We start from the raw sequence: 17,385 nt of genomic DNA on the forward strand, positions 1-17,385 counted from the left end.
AAACAAGTTAAAATTATCCTGTCTAGGCCAGAAGTTCTAAAAATATACTGTAGTAAAACCATGATCATAAGAAAAATATTTCATAAAATTCCTGTAAAATTATATACTATATCTAGGAAATCTCAATTTCTTCCTTTTCTCTTCTTCATTTAACGTACTATAATTTGCTAGAGGATAACTTGTCACAATATTCCATATAAATGTATCCTCTCTGAGGTCCCACTGCTGTTTGACAGTCATTTTTAGTCATCTGATAGAGACTTTGCTGCATTTACCACAGCTGTTATCTAAGATCTACTCTCTTTCCTCAAATCTATAAGCAGGTTACTGCAGCTGTCATCCTTATCTGTAGAATGTAGCTTCTACTTCATTTGTGAAAACCCAAGTCATTGGACCTAAAGTACCTGCATAGTCTTCCTCTTTACTCCAAAATCTATCTCTCCCTATTCTGTCCCATCTCAGAAAAAAAGTATGTCCCTCTTTTCTTGCCACTATTCATTTCATTGATATCATCCTTTGGCCTGAATCTATCCCTTATTTCTTCCATAATTGAAATTTTTTTAAAAAAATTATTTATTTTGAGAGAGAGAGAGCACATATGCATAACCAGGGGGAGGGGCAGAGGGAGAGAGAGAGAATCTGGAGTAGATCCCCAGCTGAGCATGGAGCCCAACAAAAGGCTTGATCTCACGACCCTGAGATCATGACCTGAGCCAAAACCAAGAGCCAGATACTTAAGAGAGCCACCCAGGTGCCCCATAAAATTGGAATTTTTAACCTCTCACTCACTCTTGTCACTCAATTCAATGAAATCAGTGTTCCCTAGTATTCTGCAATGTGGTGGCCCTGCAACATAGAACCAGAATCTATATAAGATCCCTTTCACAATTCAATGGTGAATTCTCTAGAAATCTTTTTTGTATTGAAATCCACTTCCAGTAATTATAATATTTGAAAGGATTACTGACTAATTCACATGAAAATATCACTGAAAGATGATACCATTTTTAATTTAATTTAATCTTTTTAAAGATTTTATTTATTTATTTGACAGAGAGAGACACAGTGAGAAAGCGAACACAAGCAGGGGGAGTGGGAGAGGGAGAAGCAGGCTACCCGCTGAGCAGGGAGCCCGATGCGGGGCTTGATCCCAGGACCCTGGGATCATGACCTGAGCCGAAGGCAGACGCTTAAGGACTGAGCCGCCCAGGCACCCCTGATACCATTTTTTTTATAGTTCACTGTGTCTTAAGTGACAATGCTAGAATTAAAGAAATGTAATCTCAAGAAGGATATAGATAATTTGAAAGTTATTATTCAGAGAAGTTGGACCCATCTTATAAAATATTACAAAAACTAAAGAGAAATAAACCTGAAATGAGAAACTGGAGAGAAGAGGTAGACAATCTTTTCTCTCTTCAAAAATCTCTGATCTCATTTCAAGAGGAAGAGAGATAAGGTGTTTTCTATATTTTCCAAAGGATAATGCTAGGATACAAGGAAAAGATTGGAAGAGAAACAGCTTTTGGCACAGGGTCAGTAAAAATTAACCTAAAAAATAAAATTTAGCAATATTAAAGATAAACTAGTTTCCTTCAGTAATTTGAGTTGTTTATCAGTGGAGTAACTCTTATGGTTGGAATCCATGAGACTGGGCAATATTTCTGCAAAGATATTGAAAGAGGATTTAAACATCTAAAGGAACTTTAGATCAAATGTCCTCTAATGACCTTTCCACCCTGAGATTATAAAACCTAAGCTTTGACGTTTCTCCAGAGAGAAAGTAGAGCTTTTATTTTTGGCTGAAGAGATCTTTCTAATACTCATAAACAGCAACAGAAGAAAAAATCTTTTAAAATCATTCACAGAACTACTGACACAGATAATGAACATGAAAAAAAAAAAAAAAGGAAACAGTGGTTTATTCCAGGACTACCAACATAATGTCTTTGTTCTCCATGTAATTTACCATCTTTATGTGAGGATTTAAATGTTTTTGATGCAGATAGATCTAATTTAACCACGTTGTATTTTCCAAAAGAATAGGATTACATTTGAGATTTCTACCACTATAAGTCAAATGCTTCCTTCATTAAGCATATGCACATTTGTCCTGCATTACTTAGAGTCAATCATAGCATTTGCTCTAAATTTATTAAGAAGACATAGATTGAAGTTTTCTGATTTTAAATTTTCATATGGAGAAGCACCAAAGTGGTGGGGGTGGGAGGGATGGGGTGGCTGGGTGATAGACATTGGGCAGGGCATGTGCTATGGTGAGCGCTGTGAATTGTGTAGGACTGTTGAATCACAGACCTGTACTTCTGAAACAAATAATACATTACATGTTAAAAAAAGAAGAAGATAGCAGGAAAGGAAAAACGAAGAGGGGGAATCAGAGGGGGACACGAACCATGAGAGACTATGGACTCTGAGAAACAAACTCAGGGTTCTAGAGGGAAGGGGGATGGGTTAGCCCAGTGATGGGTATTAAAGAGGGCACGTATTGAATGGAGCGCTGGGTGTTATACGCAAACAATGAATCATGGAACACTACATTAAAAACTAATGATGTAATATATGGTGACTAACACAACATAATAAAATAAAATTAAAAACAAAAAAGAAAAAATCTCAAAAAATATATATTTGCTACTTAAAAAAAAGAACATTTATAACTCTGCTCGCAAAATGAGTTCATTTTGTTACTGTTTTTTAGAAACTCATCCTAAAAAATGAAAACACTGATTTGCTTATTTGTGATTTTTAACTTACAAACTTTTATAAAAAATGTTGGCCTAATAATAGTCATTTTATAATGTCTTCAGAAAGATTATCAATTTCATTGGTTTGGGAACCTACTATTGTATAATTGGTACTAACATTACTACAATAATACGTATGACTTTAAGTGAATCATTCTGATTGCAGTATAATTTAAAGTGTGTTACTTAAACTACCTAAATCATAATTACTTGGGGGAAGAGGGGCTGTTGATAGACCCAGTCCTAGCCTTTCAGAATCACATTTCTGAGAATAGAGTCTGATAATTTGCATTTAAATGAAGACACTGGGGCATCTGGCTGGCTCAGTCAGTTAAGCATCTGTCTTCAGCTTGGGTCCTGATCTCAGGGTCCTGGAATCCAGTCGACAGGAGCCCCAACAACTTTTCGCTCTGCCCCTCCCTCTGCTCCTGCTCTCTTTCTCTCACAAATAAATAAATAAAATCTTTAAAAAAAATAAGGACACATTCAAGTCTCATGACAGAGACAATAAACAAAATAAAATAGTAAAAAAAAATAAACTAATGAAGTGAGAAAATCAGTTTAAATTATTTTGAAAGTGTATGAACTTATGTATAAAACAAAACTTTGCCTTGTTTCATATATATGTATATATGAAAATATATATATACCTCCATCAGAAGATTAGCTTCTCATCTGTGTTATTTAGTCAACAGAATCTACTTTAAAAATGCTATCAGTTGTATAGGGAAAAGCAGGCTGAAACATGAAAAACCTAGTATTTGAGAATATAATTTTCAAAAATTGAAAAGTGGTTGAGATTTAGATAAAAAGTTCTTAAAGGTCTATCCTTAGTGAGAGTAAAAAAACACTTTGTTCTTAATATTTTAATCTAAGGAATTTCTGAACAAAGAACATGATAGGGTAGGGGCAGGGGGCTCCAGGTAGGATGGCTGAAGGAGAGTTGACCTAATCTGGCGGTGGGTTGATTTATTGCTGAGTCAGCACAACTCATCAGCAAGGCACTGTACTAATACTGCTGTGTGGGGTGGGCAGATGGAGCTTTTCCCCTTCTATTGTTTTGTTCATGTGTACTCCAGTATGCATATGTTGTCTCAGATTTTGTGTGTATTTGTGTGGGGGGGGGGGGGGGGGTGTGAAACCCAGATCCAAAGCTTAGTCCTATCATTGTTTTTCATGACAATGAGGCTATGCATATAGAAACATTCCATGAGTTTTGTACTTCATTAAATATTGAAGAGGTCTTAAGGATAATAAAATAGACAATCTTCAGCAAAATCTATGTTATTTTCCTTTGCTTCATCTCCCTCAGTTCACAGTACTTGGCTATATCTACAATATACTTTCTACTCTAAAAGAAATATCAAGAAATGCATTTCCAATGCAAATAATTGTATCTATGAAAGATGTCCTTAAGATATTTTTTTTTCCCACATGATAATGTAAGTTCTCATCAGGCATGAATTTTTGCTTGTTTGTTTTTGTTGCTCTTTGTCAAATCCCCAAGGCCTAGAAAAAAATTCCTGGATCATAGTAGATCTTCAATAATTAATTGCTGATTGAATGAATAAGTGAGATATTTTGTCTGCTGGGTTTTTTCTTATATGGGGTCAGAATCACATATCCTACTCATCTTGCCTTAACTTTTCTTCTGTAGGACAGGAAAGAATTCTCACTAGTACAGACTATCTTGTGATATCCACCTTCACTCTAACTAATTAGCTAGGAGAGACTCTTGGTCTTCTCACCTGCCCAAATAATTATGAGTCCATATCTATTTACACACACACACACACACACACACACACACACACACACACACACACATATCCCAGAACGCTGGTATAAGTTTAAGGGGCATTCTGATAATAGGGGGAAACACTGTTCCTAGGAGGGCTGGGGCTAAGATAGACTGAGTCATATGTATATCAACTTCAGCTCCTTAAATGAGGCTAACGGTGGTGGTTCCAACCTGGCTCTCTGGTCTTGTTTCACGAGGCTACCTTATGGTTTCTCACTCTCACTCTTTCTCTTTAGAATTAGTCACACATGCACTTTTCTGTAAACTACTCCCACAGTAACTCGGGTAGACTTGGATACATTTCTCAGGCAGTACCTCATTTATCTTACTGTTTGAATGCAATATATAGTATCTCTCTTCTTTCATGTTTTCTAACAACAAATATTTAATACTGTCTTATTTAGTCTGGTACAAGTTTCTAGTTTTGGAAACATGTAGAACTTCTACTTCTCCAATTGAGGCTCCTCTCCCTCTTCATGAATCACTCTGTGTTTTCTAGAATTAGGGACTTTCTGTTTAATCTATGGTTTCTAGGCTACAAAAATGGATGGAGAATTATTCTCTTGGCCACGGGATTAGGGTAGGCAAAATGGCACAATTTGAAGATGTGCAATAGTCTAGTTGGTGCTTTAAATATGTCAGCTTCTAAATTGCAGCATCTCTAGTTCTTATAAGCATCATAAACTGCCAGAATAAAAAAATAAATGAGGTAGGTGGGGGAAAAAGGATGTTGGCAGCAGCCATTGAGGAATCATTTGCAAAGGTGATGTTAAGAAGCAGAGGATTACTTTTTAAAACTACACTAGACTTGTTTGTAAGTGTCTTTTATTATCATAAAATACCATTCTGCTGCATATCAGGGAGAATTTGATTTTTACTCCCTGAAAATAATCACTTGACATGCAATATAAGTCTCTGCACTTTAAAAATTGTTTTACCACTTGTCTCCAGGAGAGTTATTTTACAATCCAATATAAATGCAATAATCTGAATAAGAATGTGTGGGCCTCTCACAGTTTTAGAAACAAGGGCTCATAAGGATATTCTTTCACTAATATTAATGCAGTGACTCTTTTAGTATTGAAGGTAACAAATCTTTAGTAGTAGAAAAATATTAGGCCTCTCATTTTTGTTTACCAAGCAGCATTTCGTGAGATTTCGTGCCTGTGCCATTATCCATGGAGGAAACATTAGTTTCATAATGGAAAAGCTATACAGCAAATCTGCAATCACCAGATTGTCTACATAAGTAACACCGATGTGGATTTCCATTCAATAATTCACACTCCTTCAGCTCCCCTGGATCACAGTAGGAACAGGTATTGTATATATGTCTTACCCAAATAAACTCCTAAATTACAAAGTCATCTTCAACCATGATTTATAACATGCCTTCTTCCTCACTCTTCATGTCAGAGATGTTGCTGCTGCCTTTGTCAAAATAAATGTGAAAGCAAAGCAATGACTCACGCCTGAACTCCAGTTTTTTTTAGAAAATACTTGAGTTCTGAAATAACAGCCAGGAAATGTTAAAAAACTGATAAATTAATTTGGAATATTAAACCAGGTACAGATTCAAAGGTACGGCTGACCTCCTTATGTATTTAAATCCAAACAAGTACTTCTACCCAACTGTGTGTGCCTGATGGGCATCCATCTCTGTCTGGCAACGCTTTAAAAATGTATACTTTTGATATATTGCCAAATCCAAAGAACAAGATATTAAGGTGGGTGCACACATCTTCAAAAAGTTCGTTACTCAGGCAACCTTCACCCAAATAGCTGTGCCCAGTATGAATGTTAAGAACAATGTAAGAGGCTGAAATTTAGATAATCTGATTGCCTGGAGATGAGAAATGCATGCATGCATATAGTTGGGAGGGTGCCCCATAAACTTTATTTATGAAACTAATGTCTAGCCCATTGTCATTATTTGTCAATCTGATGTATTTTTTAATAAAAATGTTACATTAAATCATTAAATTACATAATTTGGTTCCTGAGTTTTTCATACCTTCTTACATTTAATGCCCAAGCTCTGAATGCCAAAGATGAGTTGCCAGCTATTAGTTATGGACACAGGTAAATCAAGATACACGTCTTGCGTTTTACTATTAATTTTAATAACATTGTCTCTATTAGAAAAGCATTTTGACCTCCAATTAACTATTTTTAAGAATTTTATTTTGGAAGAGATGGAAAGGAGAGATTGATGTTCACACACACGCACACGCACACGCACACACACACTTTTCCAGCTTTTTCCCTGAAGGATCAAGGGTAACTTTATTGCATTTCATTTCAGAGAGATCTCCACAATCATCTGAAGAATGCATGGTGTTTTGTTAAACACATGGAAGTCTCTTGTGACCACCCCTAAAGTGCACTATGTTTTGGAGATGAAAGCAAGTTAATATCCGGCTCCACATAGAGAATACAGTAACAAAAGTGTACATAATTCCACTGGAAAGAACACAGTGACAATTTTGGGGGACCCCCAAGGGAGGTCGATATCAATCAGGGCAGTTGACAGTGCCTGCAATGGACCTCTCCAGTCAGCTGGTAAACCTCTCAGCTCCCATTTAAGACAAAATGACTGAGACTAGTCCTTGTTTATAGGGTGACTACCTGAGAGCTTTCATTTCAACCCGTCCTGCTTCTCCCCATGACCAGTAATATGGCCATTCTCCTCTTTAGAGAGTGTTGCAGGGATAATAATGGGAATAAGGGTGAGGAATACAACTAGAGGTACTGAAAAGTATTTCACATGGGATGCTCAGGATCCATGGCCATCTCTTGCTGTTTCCAATGATTAAAGGAAACTGATCACATCTTGTCAGAGTTGTTGTCTATTTGGAGATATCAGACCCAATAGTCAGTTATATTTAAGGATCTAACATTGGTTTGGGAGAGTTGCACTAGGGTGTTTTCCTTCGTGGGTAAAATTCCAGGGATGACTGTAAAAGACAAAATCATTAATTCCCCCTCATTCTTCTGTATCTCCAAGAGGTGTTCCCTTTCCAGGTATCAAAGCTGTTGCTCTTCTACTGCTGCCAAATCTATATGTCCCATTCCAGTAGCCATAGTTTTACCTATTTCTAATCACCACTTACTGGAAACCAGCTCTTCCATCTGAAAACAGGAGTGTATAAAGAAAAGTGGAACGTTACAAAATGCACGGACATCTATTTGTCCCTTACTTTGTGGGCCAATGTAGGGGGACTTGGAAATCACTGCATGTAAGTAAGTGTTCGTTTTCCTTCTGATCTATTATCACATCAACCCAACAAGAGAATACAGGTAGCTGAAACAAAATTGTTTGCCATCATTTGGCTGCCTTACTAAGGTGTGTGGACTGGAGAGGGGAAGGGAGACAGAGTTATAAATTATTTGAATGGATTTTTGAGAAAGGTATTTCAATACATTATACCAAATGCTTGTGGATATTAGGGTGTGTGGAAAGTCTATCAAAACATTAATTACCAGCCATCATTGAGTGGCTTTTGTGAAAAAAAAAAAAAGGTGCATCATTACCACATGGGAAATTGTCCAGAAAGCTGAAAACATAACACAGTTTAGTTCCAAGAGCTATAATTATATGGCCAAAATCAGCTGATTATACCTTGAAAAAGTACCAACTTTGTTGTGGTCCCACCAAATAGTCTTGACGGTGGTCAGAGTTCTGGGACAGTCAGTACGTCAGGAGTGAGCAGGAGCCATAATCTGCACCACACTGTTATGTGACAAATGGACCAACTTTTGTCGGGAGTCACAAATCTGGCACATATAGTGCTGGTCTCTGCATCAGAACTAGATTTACTTTGTGCCCAGCCTAGAATAGTGGTTCAGTGCCATGTCTAGTACAATCATGAATACAGGCAGTAGTGCTGATAATCTAGATGTTGAAATATCTTAATTACAGCTTGACTTTGTTTGGTCTCTTCAGATAAAGGGCCCTTACTGTGTACCTCTTTTTTTTTTAAGATTTTATTTATTTATTCATGAGAGGCAGAGGGAAAGAGAGAAGGAGAGAGAGAGAGAGAGGCAGAGGGAGAAGCAGGCTCCCAAGGAGCAGGGAGCCCGATGTGGGACTCGATCCCAGGACCCTAGGATCATGACCTGAGCCGAAGGCAGACGCTTAACCATCTGAGCCACCCAGGCGCCCCTACTGTGTACCTCTTATGTGAATGATCCATACAGTCTGATTAGTAGCCATGATTTCTTTCCACCATATACATTCCCCAAGAGCATTGTCTTTAATCTATCAGTCTGTAGTTTTACAATGGGTGACAAAACAAGAACCCAACCTCTTGAGCAACAGCTCAAGACTCAGTGAAGGTAGAACAAGTTAAATCAAGGGGAGTATTGGCCAGATAAATGACAACAGCCTTGTGTTCAGCCCACTAAACAGAGAGACCATGTCATTTTCAGTTCTGCATAGCTGATGCTGAGATGGAACAGCTGCCACCAGTGGGTGCCATCAGGTTTGGCCTCAGCCAAACTATCAGTGAAGCTGGCCAGGTATTTAGGGGAAGTTCTGTGAATTGAGGAACCCCTTGAGTCAGTAGGTTTGCTTCAGTACACGGAATAGAAAATGGAGTTTTCCCTAATGAGATAGTTGCCACTTTTTCATATAAAACTCGAGAGCTACTGGGGCCAAGTCAGCTCTGTTCTTGAATCTAACTTTTCCATTTGACTAGCTAGGTTTCTGGGCCCTATCTTCTTTGTTAATCATTGAGTGTGAGTTGATGTACACCTTAATAAGAATATTTGATTTGGGAGTCATAAGACCTTCATAGGTCATGTGCTTGGTTTATACAAGAGTTGAATAATAAGCAAATAGCTACTTTTTTTGAAAATAAATGTGCCCAGTAGCCATTCCAGGGAGAAAATTAATATAAATCCCCAAGGAGAAGGCTGCTTCCCGTTGCCAGAGGTTCCAATTTTCAAAATCATCAGTCACAAAGACTCATATTTAATAGGATTACTAGAATGGTGGGACCCTGAAGTTCTTAACACTTCTCTACATGTGTATTTTTTGTTTGTTTGTTTCTCTGTTTTTTCCATTAGGGGAACCCCTTCTGGTATTTATGGGAAGAGAAGTAGAAGCATTTAACACACTGATTCCAACTACGTATTCAGGTGTAAAAGTAATGACAACAGTTGCACAGAACTGGCTGTAGAGGTTCCAATAATATCTTCCATGAGCAAGGGTATATATTTTCTTCTTTGGGGCAGATAGGGTGAAGGACCAATCATCTCAATAAAATAGGGGATTGAGCTGGGTTGGGAATGGTTTATAGGTATAGTTAGACTCAGGGCAATTCTGCTTAACCCCAGTTCCACAGATGGGTTCTGCTATGGTCTGAATGTTTGTGACTCCTTCACATTCATATGTTAAAAATCTAATGCCTAAGGTAATGGTAGTAGGAGACGGGGCCTTTGGGAGGTGATTAGGTCATGAGGGTGGACCCTTCACGAACAGGATTAGTGCACTTATAAAAGAGTCCACAGAGAGCTAGTTTGTCTCTCCCACTGTAAGGGGACACAGCAAGAAGCCAGCAGTCTGACCGCTGGAAGAGGGTTTTCACCAGAACCTGACCATGCTGGTACTTTCGTCCTGAATTTCCAGACTCCAGAACTGTGAGAAATAAATGTTTGTTGTTTCTAAGCCACCCAGTCTGTGGTATTTTGTCATAGCAGCTTTAATGGACTAAGACAGGCTCCTTACAAACTTTTCATTGAGCCTAAGGTTCCTTTTCCTCCACCCTGAGAGTTCTATAATCCAGAAGTTTTGAGCTGAATTTTTAACCTCATTCCAATGAGATTAAAAATTTCCTGAGTGAATTAAGGGGAGACCAAACTCGGCTTTGTTGCAGGCCCTTCATTCTAGCTAGACCTTGTATCCAAAGCACTGTGAAACTATGGGGGGATGCACTCCACTTTTCTGGCCTAGTCCATTGACCCAGAACTCAGAAAATGCCTCATAGTGAAAAGTTCTCTTGTGTCTGGGTCAGGTGCATAATGTGGTGAGGCAGATTGTACTTGCTATAGAAGGCCATAACAATAACTCTCATGCTGCAAATTCTTCATATAATGTGACTTGTGATATTCTTTCCAGTGATGGGTGGAATCTATGTTCTCTCTCCTTCAAATTGGTCAGGATTTTGTTTCAAAAATATGATGGAAGGAACAAAACGTGAGCTCTAGCTCATAAAATATGACTCAGCTTCAGCCTTTCTTGTTGGATTTTTTCACTCTTACAGCCTTCTGAGGCAATATTAACAATTCAACCACCCTGAGGACACCAAACTGTGAAGAATCCCACGCTATTCCATAGGGATTATATGACAAGCTCTGGGACCCCATGGACAGAGAGAGAAAGAGAAACCAAGATAGAAAGAGCCATCTAGCCCTCAGCTATTCCATCGTTCCACCATTCCAGCTCCAGTCTCACCTGAACGCAACCACTTGAGAGACTCTAGGCCAAAATCACCCAGCTGATATTTCCTGGAATTCTTGTCCCACAGAAACTATGAGAAACTAAGATTGTTGTTGTTTTGAGTCAAAGTTTAAGCCTAAATTTTGAAGTGATTTTTTTTTTTCCCCAGACCAATGTATAACTGGAATATCCAGTTTCCAGTCTGAGATGCTAGCACTATAAGATGGTCAAACTTTCTGCTGTTTCTTTATTCCCCTATAAAATTTGTCTACTAGGGCCAATAGAAACACAACTTGTGCCAAGATCTGGCAAATTCCCAGAAGGAATGAAATAGCTGGCAATCATTAAATCATTTTAAAAGGTTTTTTTCCTCTGGAATTTTAGTGCATCTGGTCCTTGTTGCTTCAACTGGTCTCTGATATATTTAAAAACACATTTGTTGATTCATTTATTTGCAGTTTATTCTTTTATTTTCTAGTTACCACAGAGGAATTCTTGGCCTGCTAAGACATAATCCATTCTGTCCCAATTCCGTTTTAAGGCAAATATCCCCTTCACTCACTATACCTGCTTCCAGCTAAGTTTTACCATTGCATCTGTCACTATTTAGACGACACACATATACATACACAAATGTTTTGCTCAGTTTGTTATAATACCTATGTACTAATCAATATGCTAATCTATACTACTCAGTATAGAATCCAGGATTTTCTGACTCCAAAATAAAGTTACGGATATGCTATTCCTTATCTTGAACGATGGATAATTTTTTTTCTAACATTCATCATTTCAGAGTGTTATAGAAATAAGTAGTAAAGGCAGTCATACCTAGAACAAAACAGATGCCTTCTGAAAAAGCTGCCCCACTTCTCAATGGCCCAGACTGGATCACACAACCAAGCACCACAGTACATCTGGGATGTAATAATTGATACAAGTCAATTAAGGCTCACTCCTGTACTTGGGGGCAGGATGATCGCTAAGAATTTTGACGTTCTGGTTAGGAGGGGAGAGGAAATATACTAGCTGGTATTCTTAATACCAACCAATATAGAGTTATTTTTGTAATTTGTGCTAAAACATATTAGAGGGTCCATTGTATATACTACCTAGCTAACCACTGTAGAAATGGAATGGCATACAATTTAAAGAAACACCATAAATCCAAGAATCTGTTTAGTAAAATTCCACCTACAATAAATTTGCTGCCATGCCACAGGATCTAGACATTCCAGAACACTCACCACTGCACTGCTTGCCTATGGCTTCCTTGGTTCCTATTCATTCCAAAATGATGATTCTGAGAGGAGGTGTATTGTCCTCATTTAGCATTTAAACCAGGCCCCATATCCAACTTCTCCTGGATTTATCTGAAATATTCAGATGCTGCTTAGTAAAAGAAGAACAACAACAACAAAGAAAAACAAATGTCCATGTTAGGTCTTTTCTTTTTCCTTGAAATGCTAGTCACACATTTCCAACACAGGTAAAGTACAGTTTAGGATTTCTCAAGCACATCCATTGCATTACAGGTCAAATTCAATTGTGCTCCAGGCCTTCATGACCATGACTAAATTATATCTCTTGCTTCGGTAATAAATTACCACAAATTTAGTGGTTTTAAATAACTAAAATTTATAATCTTCCAGTTCTGTATGTCAGAAGTATGGCATGGGTCTCACTGAGCTGAAATCAAGGTGTTGGCAGGGCTGCACTCCTTTCTGGAGGCTCTAGGGAGAATCCTTCAAAGCGAGTAGCTGACTTTTTTTTTTTTTTCCTGTGGTGTCACATTTTTGTCTGGTTGACTACACCAGAAGTTTCTCCCATTTTGATTATATTGAGCCCATTTTAACAATACAAGATAATCTCCCCATATCAAGGACCTTAACCCTAATTATGCTTCTAAAATCCCTCTTGCCATGTAGGGTAACATATTCACAGGATCTGTGGATTTTGGGGGGGGTGTTTGAATGGAGTACCTAGTTTATTTCTGACGTAGGTGAATCCCAGCACAGTGGCAGATTCTGGGACGAAGGTGTAGGTGTCACGGTCTGAGCTAGCACTCCATCTTGCAGGTGCAGAAGGCGTTGACCTGTGTGGACACTGTGCTGTTGTCCGCAGCACTGTGATGCCCAGCACCTGGTGCGTAGCTTACGTTGCCTTGTATTAGTTGTGCGTTTCCACGTAAATGAAGGTGAGTATTGGTGTCATCTGGAGGTCACGGCCCCGCTTCTGCTTGTGGGTCAATAGCCTGACCAGGACTGCACCCTTGCCCTCTTCCTTGCACTGGTCTTGGACGCTGATGACGTAGCAGGGCATGCAAACCCGTGAAAAAACTCCTCACGCACCAGGTGGGCGCTGCCCAGATGTGCAGGTAGGCCAGGTTGAGGTAGACCCAGGGCAGGGCAGGGGAAAAGGGAGGAAGCCGGCTGTCGGATGACACAGATAAGGGCCTGGGCCCCTTGTCATTGGCTTCGCTCCGGACTCTGAGTTGCCCACTGGCCTGGCCCTCAACAGCCACCCTCCTCGGATTGGCAGTTACCAGAGTGGCTTCGAGGGAGGTAGTACCAGCGTTGGGGTGAACCAGGGACTTCCTCATACTGCTGAGGCCCTCATATTGCTGACAGCCGGGGCTGCTGCGGGGAGGGTGAACAGCATATTCCACCCTCGCCGAGGGTGAGGTCCACGATGCAGATGTTGGGCCGAAGAACGCCGAAGTCCTTCTTACCCTCGTCGGAGTCTATGGTGCCAGGGGACAGTGGAAAGGGACTCGCCCCTGGAGCACCGGCCCGCCCCTGCCATTGGAGCTGCAAGGGGAGAGGGGTGTCGGTACCATGGGTACAGCCTTGTAGTGCTCAAGCTCTCCCGACCACTCCAGACACAAGCCCTCGTGGCGCGAGGAAGTAGAGAACCGCACATGCAGGCCCAGGTGCGCAAGCCTCAGCCAGTTCCCGGTCGCCATAGGGCAGTGGTGCGCTTCAACGCAGCGCCTGGTCGAAGGAAGCCAAGAGCCATCTCTGTGTGGCGCCGAGAGCGCAGGCGCCCTCTGCAGGCAGCGAGGGAGTGGTCACCGTGGGTGAGCCGCCTGGTCTGGCGTCCGTGTCCAGCAGGGGACTCAGCGACAGCCGCCTACTGACCTCAGCCTGGTGGCCTCCGGCGGGCAAGAGAGTGCGAGGGCAGGAGCTGCTGCTGACCAAAAGCAGCTCCAGCGTTTTCTCATCCAAACTATTGCTGTCTGACCCGAGGGCCTCAGCCCCACTGGCAGGCTGCTCTCCAGTCTGGGCGTGGCCACCATTTCGGGGAACCTGGAAGTTGCTTGGTGGATCCTTCCACACCGGCAGCTGGAACAGGGTAGGAGCTACTGGGCGCTTTCTCCGTGGATGGGACACCTGGGCGGGATGTGCTGTGCGCTCTGCTGGGCTTGAGGGCTACCTGGAGTTCCGCCTCCCTGACACCAACCACAGGGGAGCCTGCCCTGTGTACCTCCCGGGGATGGTTCTGAGGGGCTCCTGGGTTTACCTCCTAAGGGACCTGGCTGCAACAAGGTAACAGCACCTTTCTTGGTGGGGCCATGGGGTGCCACACCAGCCAGGCACACATGGAGGTCAGCCTGCAGTTGGTGTAGGCTGAGGTGGGTGCAGCTGGCCATAACTGTCTTCTAGAAGAATTTGTCACGCTGAGCTGGCAGTAGCCAGTGGCTCGGGGTAGGGGTGTGATGCTCCGCCAGTCCAGGAGACTCTGGGCTAGCTCCGCCTAGTACTCACAGGGCACCAGCTGTGAGGCACACTGGCATTGAGAAGCAGGACACCCAGGTTGAGTGAGATAAACTTGCAAAACCTGCCTTCCCTAGAGCCCTCACCGATGGCCACTTCATCATACTAGGCCAACTTTTGTTTTAGGAGACTAGTGAGGCCACAGAGGCTGTCAAGGCTCAGGTGGGTCACCAGGCTGGCTCCTACCTGGTCCAGGTGCCTCATTAACTTCTAGAAGCTCATTGAGATTATAGCTGCCTCTGAGCAGCACTGTGAAGCCACTGATGATAAAGAAGGTGGCATCACCAAGGCCTAGGGGAAGATGTAGCAGCAGGGCCCCTTGAGCCTGAGAAAGCCCACTGAGGCTGGTGGCTCCAGCAACTCCACCACTTACCCTGAGAACACTCCCAGGCCCTTGGAGGCTGGCAGCTGCATGCTTCCTGCCCAGGGTGTGAAGTATTAGTCTGGTTTGGACTTGGGTGGTTAGCTACCCTTTTTGCACCAGGGGTAGCAAGGAGTGAGGGGTGGGGATCACTGTCTTTTTCTCATAGAAGAGGTTTTATCGCAGGTTTTCTCCTTCTCACTTCCACCCCCACTCACTACCTCAGAGCCCCTTCTCTCCTCACCTATTGTCATGAGTTTCTGGATTACTTGATAGTGCTTTTTGGGATCACCACTGGGGCCACCTGAGAGGTCAAGCTGGGCTCCAATGAGAAGGAGCCAATCCTGCTGTTATGGAAAGTTATGGATCTGGACAACAACAAGTACACATTGCAACTGGCACAAAGTACTAGTTAGATTGGATCAGCTGGAACTGATGGAAAATTGTAAAGAAACTAAATCCATGCCAAAAACCTCCCAGCAGCAGGTGGACCCAGCCCTGAGACACTTTAACCAGTCAGTGAGCAATGAACTGAACATTGGGGTACGAACCTCCTTCTCTCTCTGTACTAATAAGCAGGCTCATGTCAGGCAAATTCTACATCCCATGGCTTCCAGGAAGAATCTTTGTTGCCTGAATACTACTAATACTTCTTCCTCCTCCTCCTCCTCCTCCTCCTCCCCCTCCTCCTCTTCTTCTTCTTCTTCTTCTTCTTCTTCTTCTTCTTCTTCTTCTTCTTCTTCTTCTTCTTCTTCTTCTTTTTCTCTATCTTTGAAGAGAATTCAAGATGTGTTACTCTGGTTCATCTGATATTGATAAACTGGATATTGCAGCAATAACACAGTGTTTAAATTTTGAGAATAGTTCAGTCTCCCAGTATGGAACCTCTCAAGTTAGATGTGGGGAATATAATTTTAGCAATGATTTCACAGCCCTATAATCACAGGTTTTCAGATCCAGAGTTAGTAAGTTCCAAATTTCAAAGTGGCACTTGCAGCAAAATGGAACTTATTGATAACACTGTAGTCAGGACTCAAGGTTTACTATGGCAGTCCAGATCAAGATGTTCCATGATTCTTCAAATGACCTGATATTGCTGTGGGAAGTACAGCACTTTGTCTGAATTCCCAGGGGGAAGGAGTAGAGAAGCCCCAGTTAGGTTTGTAAGTGAGGAGCACAGAGACCTAGCACTGCAGAGGCTCAAATATCACATGGAGACCCAGTACAATGAGCTTTACAAAGCAACAGGTGATGATTTTCTTTTAAACTTACTTGTGGTTACATCCAAAGAAGTAGCCCAGTTCCTCTCTGACGTCGTCATCTGCATGTGAGTGCTCACAACTGATGAAGTGGTGGTCTTTCATTACTGGAAGGAAGACATCTTCTTTGTTACTTCCCTGGACAGTAGGCCAACAAGAAATGCTTTTGTCTTCTTTGTTCATGAGGAAGATGTACAGAATACATTGAGGAAGCATAAGGACTTGTTGGGTAAAAGATACATTGAACTCTTCAAGAGCAGAGCTGCTGAAGTTCAGCAGGTAATGAATCCATTCTCAGTCCTTCTCATTTCTCTTCTAACCATGTCAGTGCTGCCTCAGCAGTTTGTACTCCTATAAATGTTAAAGACCATATACACCTTTGAGATCTTTCCTATGCAGCCTCAATTGAGGGCATCCTGGACTTTCTTGGGGGAGTTTTCTACAGATACTCAAACTCACATGTTTCACATGGTATAGAATCATCAGGGCTACCCATAAGGAGATGCCATTATCCAGATGTAGTCCACAGACAAAGCATTTATGGCAGCGCAGAAGTGTCCTTAAAAACAAAACAAAACAAACAACAACAAAAACAACACACACACACACACACACACACAACTGTGAAGGAAGAGATCGGGAGTCTTTTAGTATTCAGATGAAGAATTGAACTTTGTGTTTATGGGATGGGGTACATTTTGTTTTTTTGTTTTTTGTTTTTACATTTACCAGTTTATTATATAATAAAAACCTATGATAAAAAATACAGATGAACAACCAGGTGAAAATGTACATAGAGTGAGGTCCCAAGCACAGGAACTTCTGTCCCTGTGGAGTTGGGGTGTGCCACCCTCCTGGCATGTGAATGTGCTCACCAACCCATAAGCTCTCTGAACCTCATTCTAATTGAGATTTTTTTTTTTTATGGAGGCTTCATCACATAGGGATGATTGATAATTAACTCCATTTATAGTCCCTCTC

General features: G+C 41.3%; 1 pseudogene; it reads left to right on the top strand.

The window, feature by feature from the left end:
* The first annotated feature begins 14,726 nt into the window (after window positions 1-14,726).
* Window positions 14,727-16,968, top strand: LOC112837794 (epithelial splicing regulatory protein 1-like; annotated as a pseudogene).
* The last annotated feature ends 417 nt before the right edge of the window (window positions 16,969-17,385 follow it).

Source organism: Callorhinus ursinus, unplaced genomic scaffold (genome assembly GCF_003265705.2).
Source record: "Callorhinus ursinus isolate GAN/ISIS: 27379988/994484 unplaced genomic scaffold, GSC_fseal_2.0 scaffold22, whole genome shotgun sequence".
NCBI lineage: Eukaryota > Metazoa > Chordata > Mammalia > Carnivora > Otariidae > Callorhinus > Callorhinus ursinus.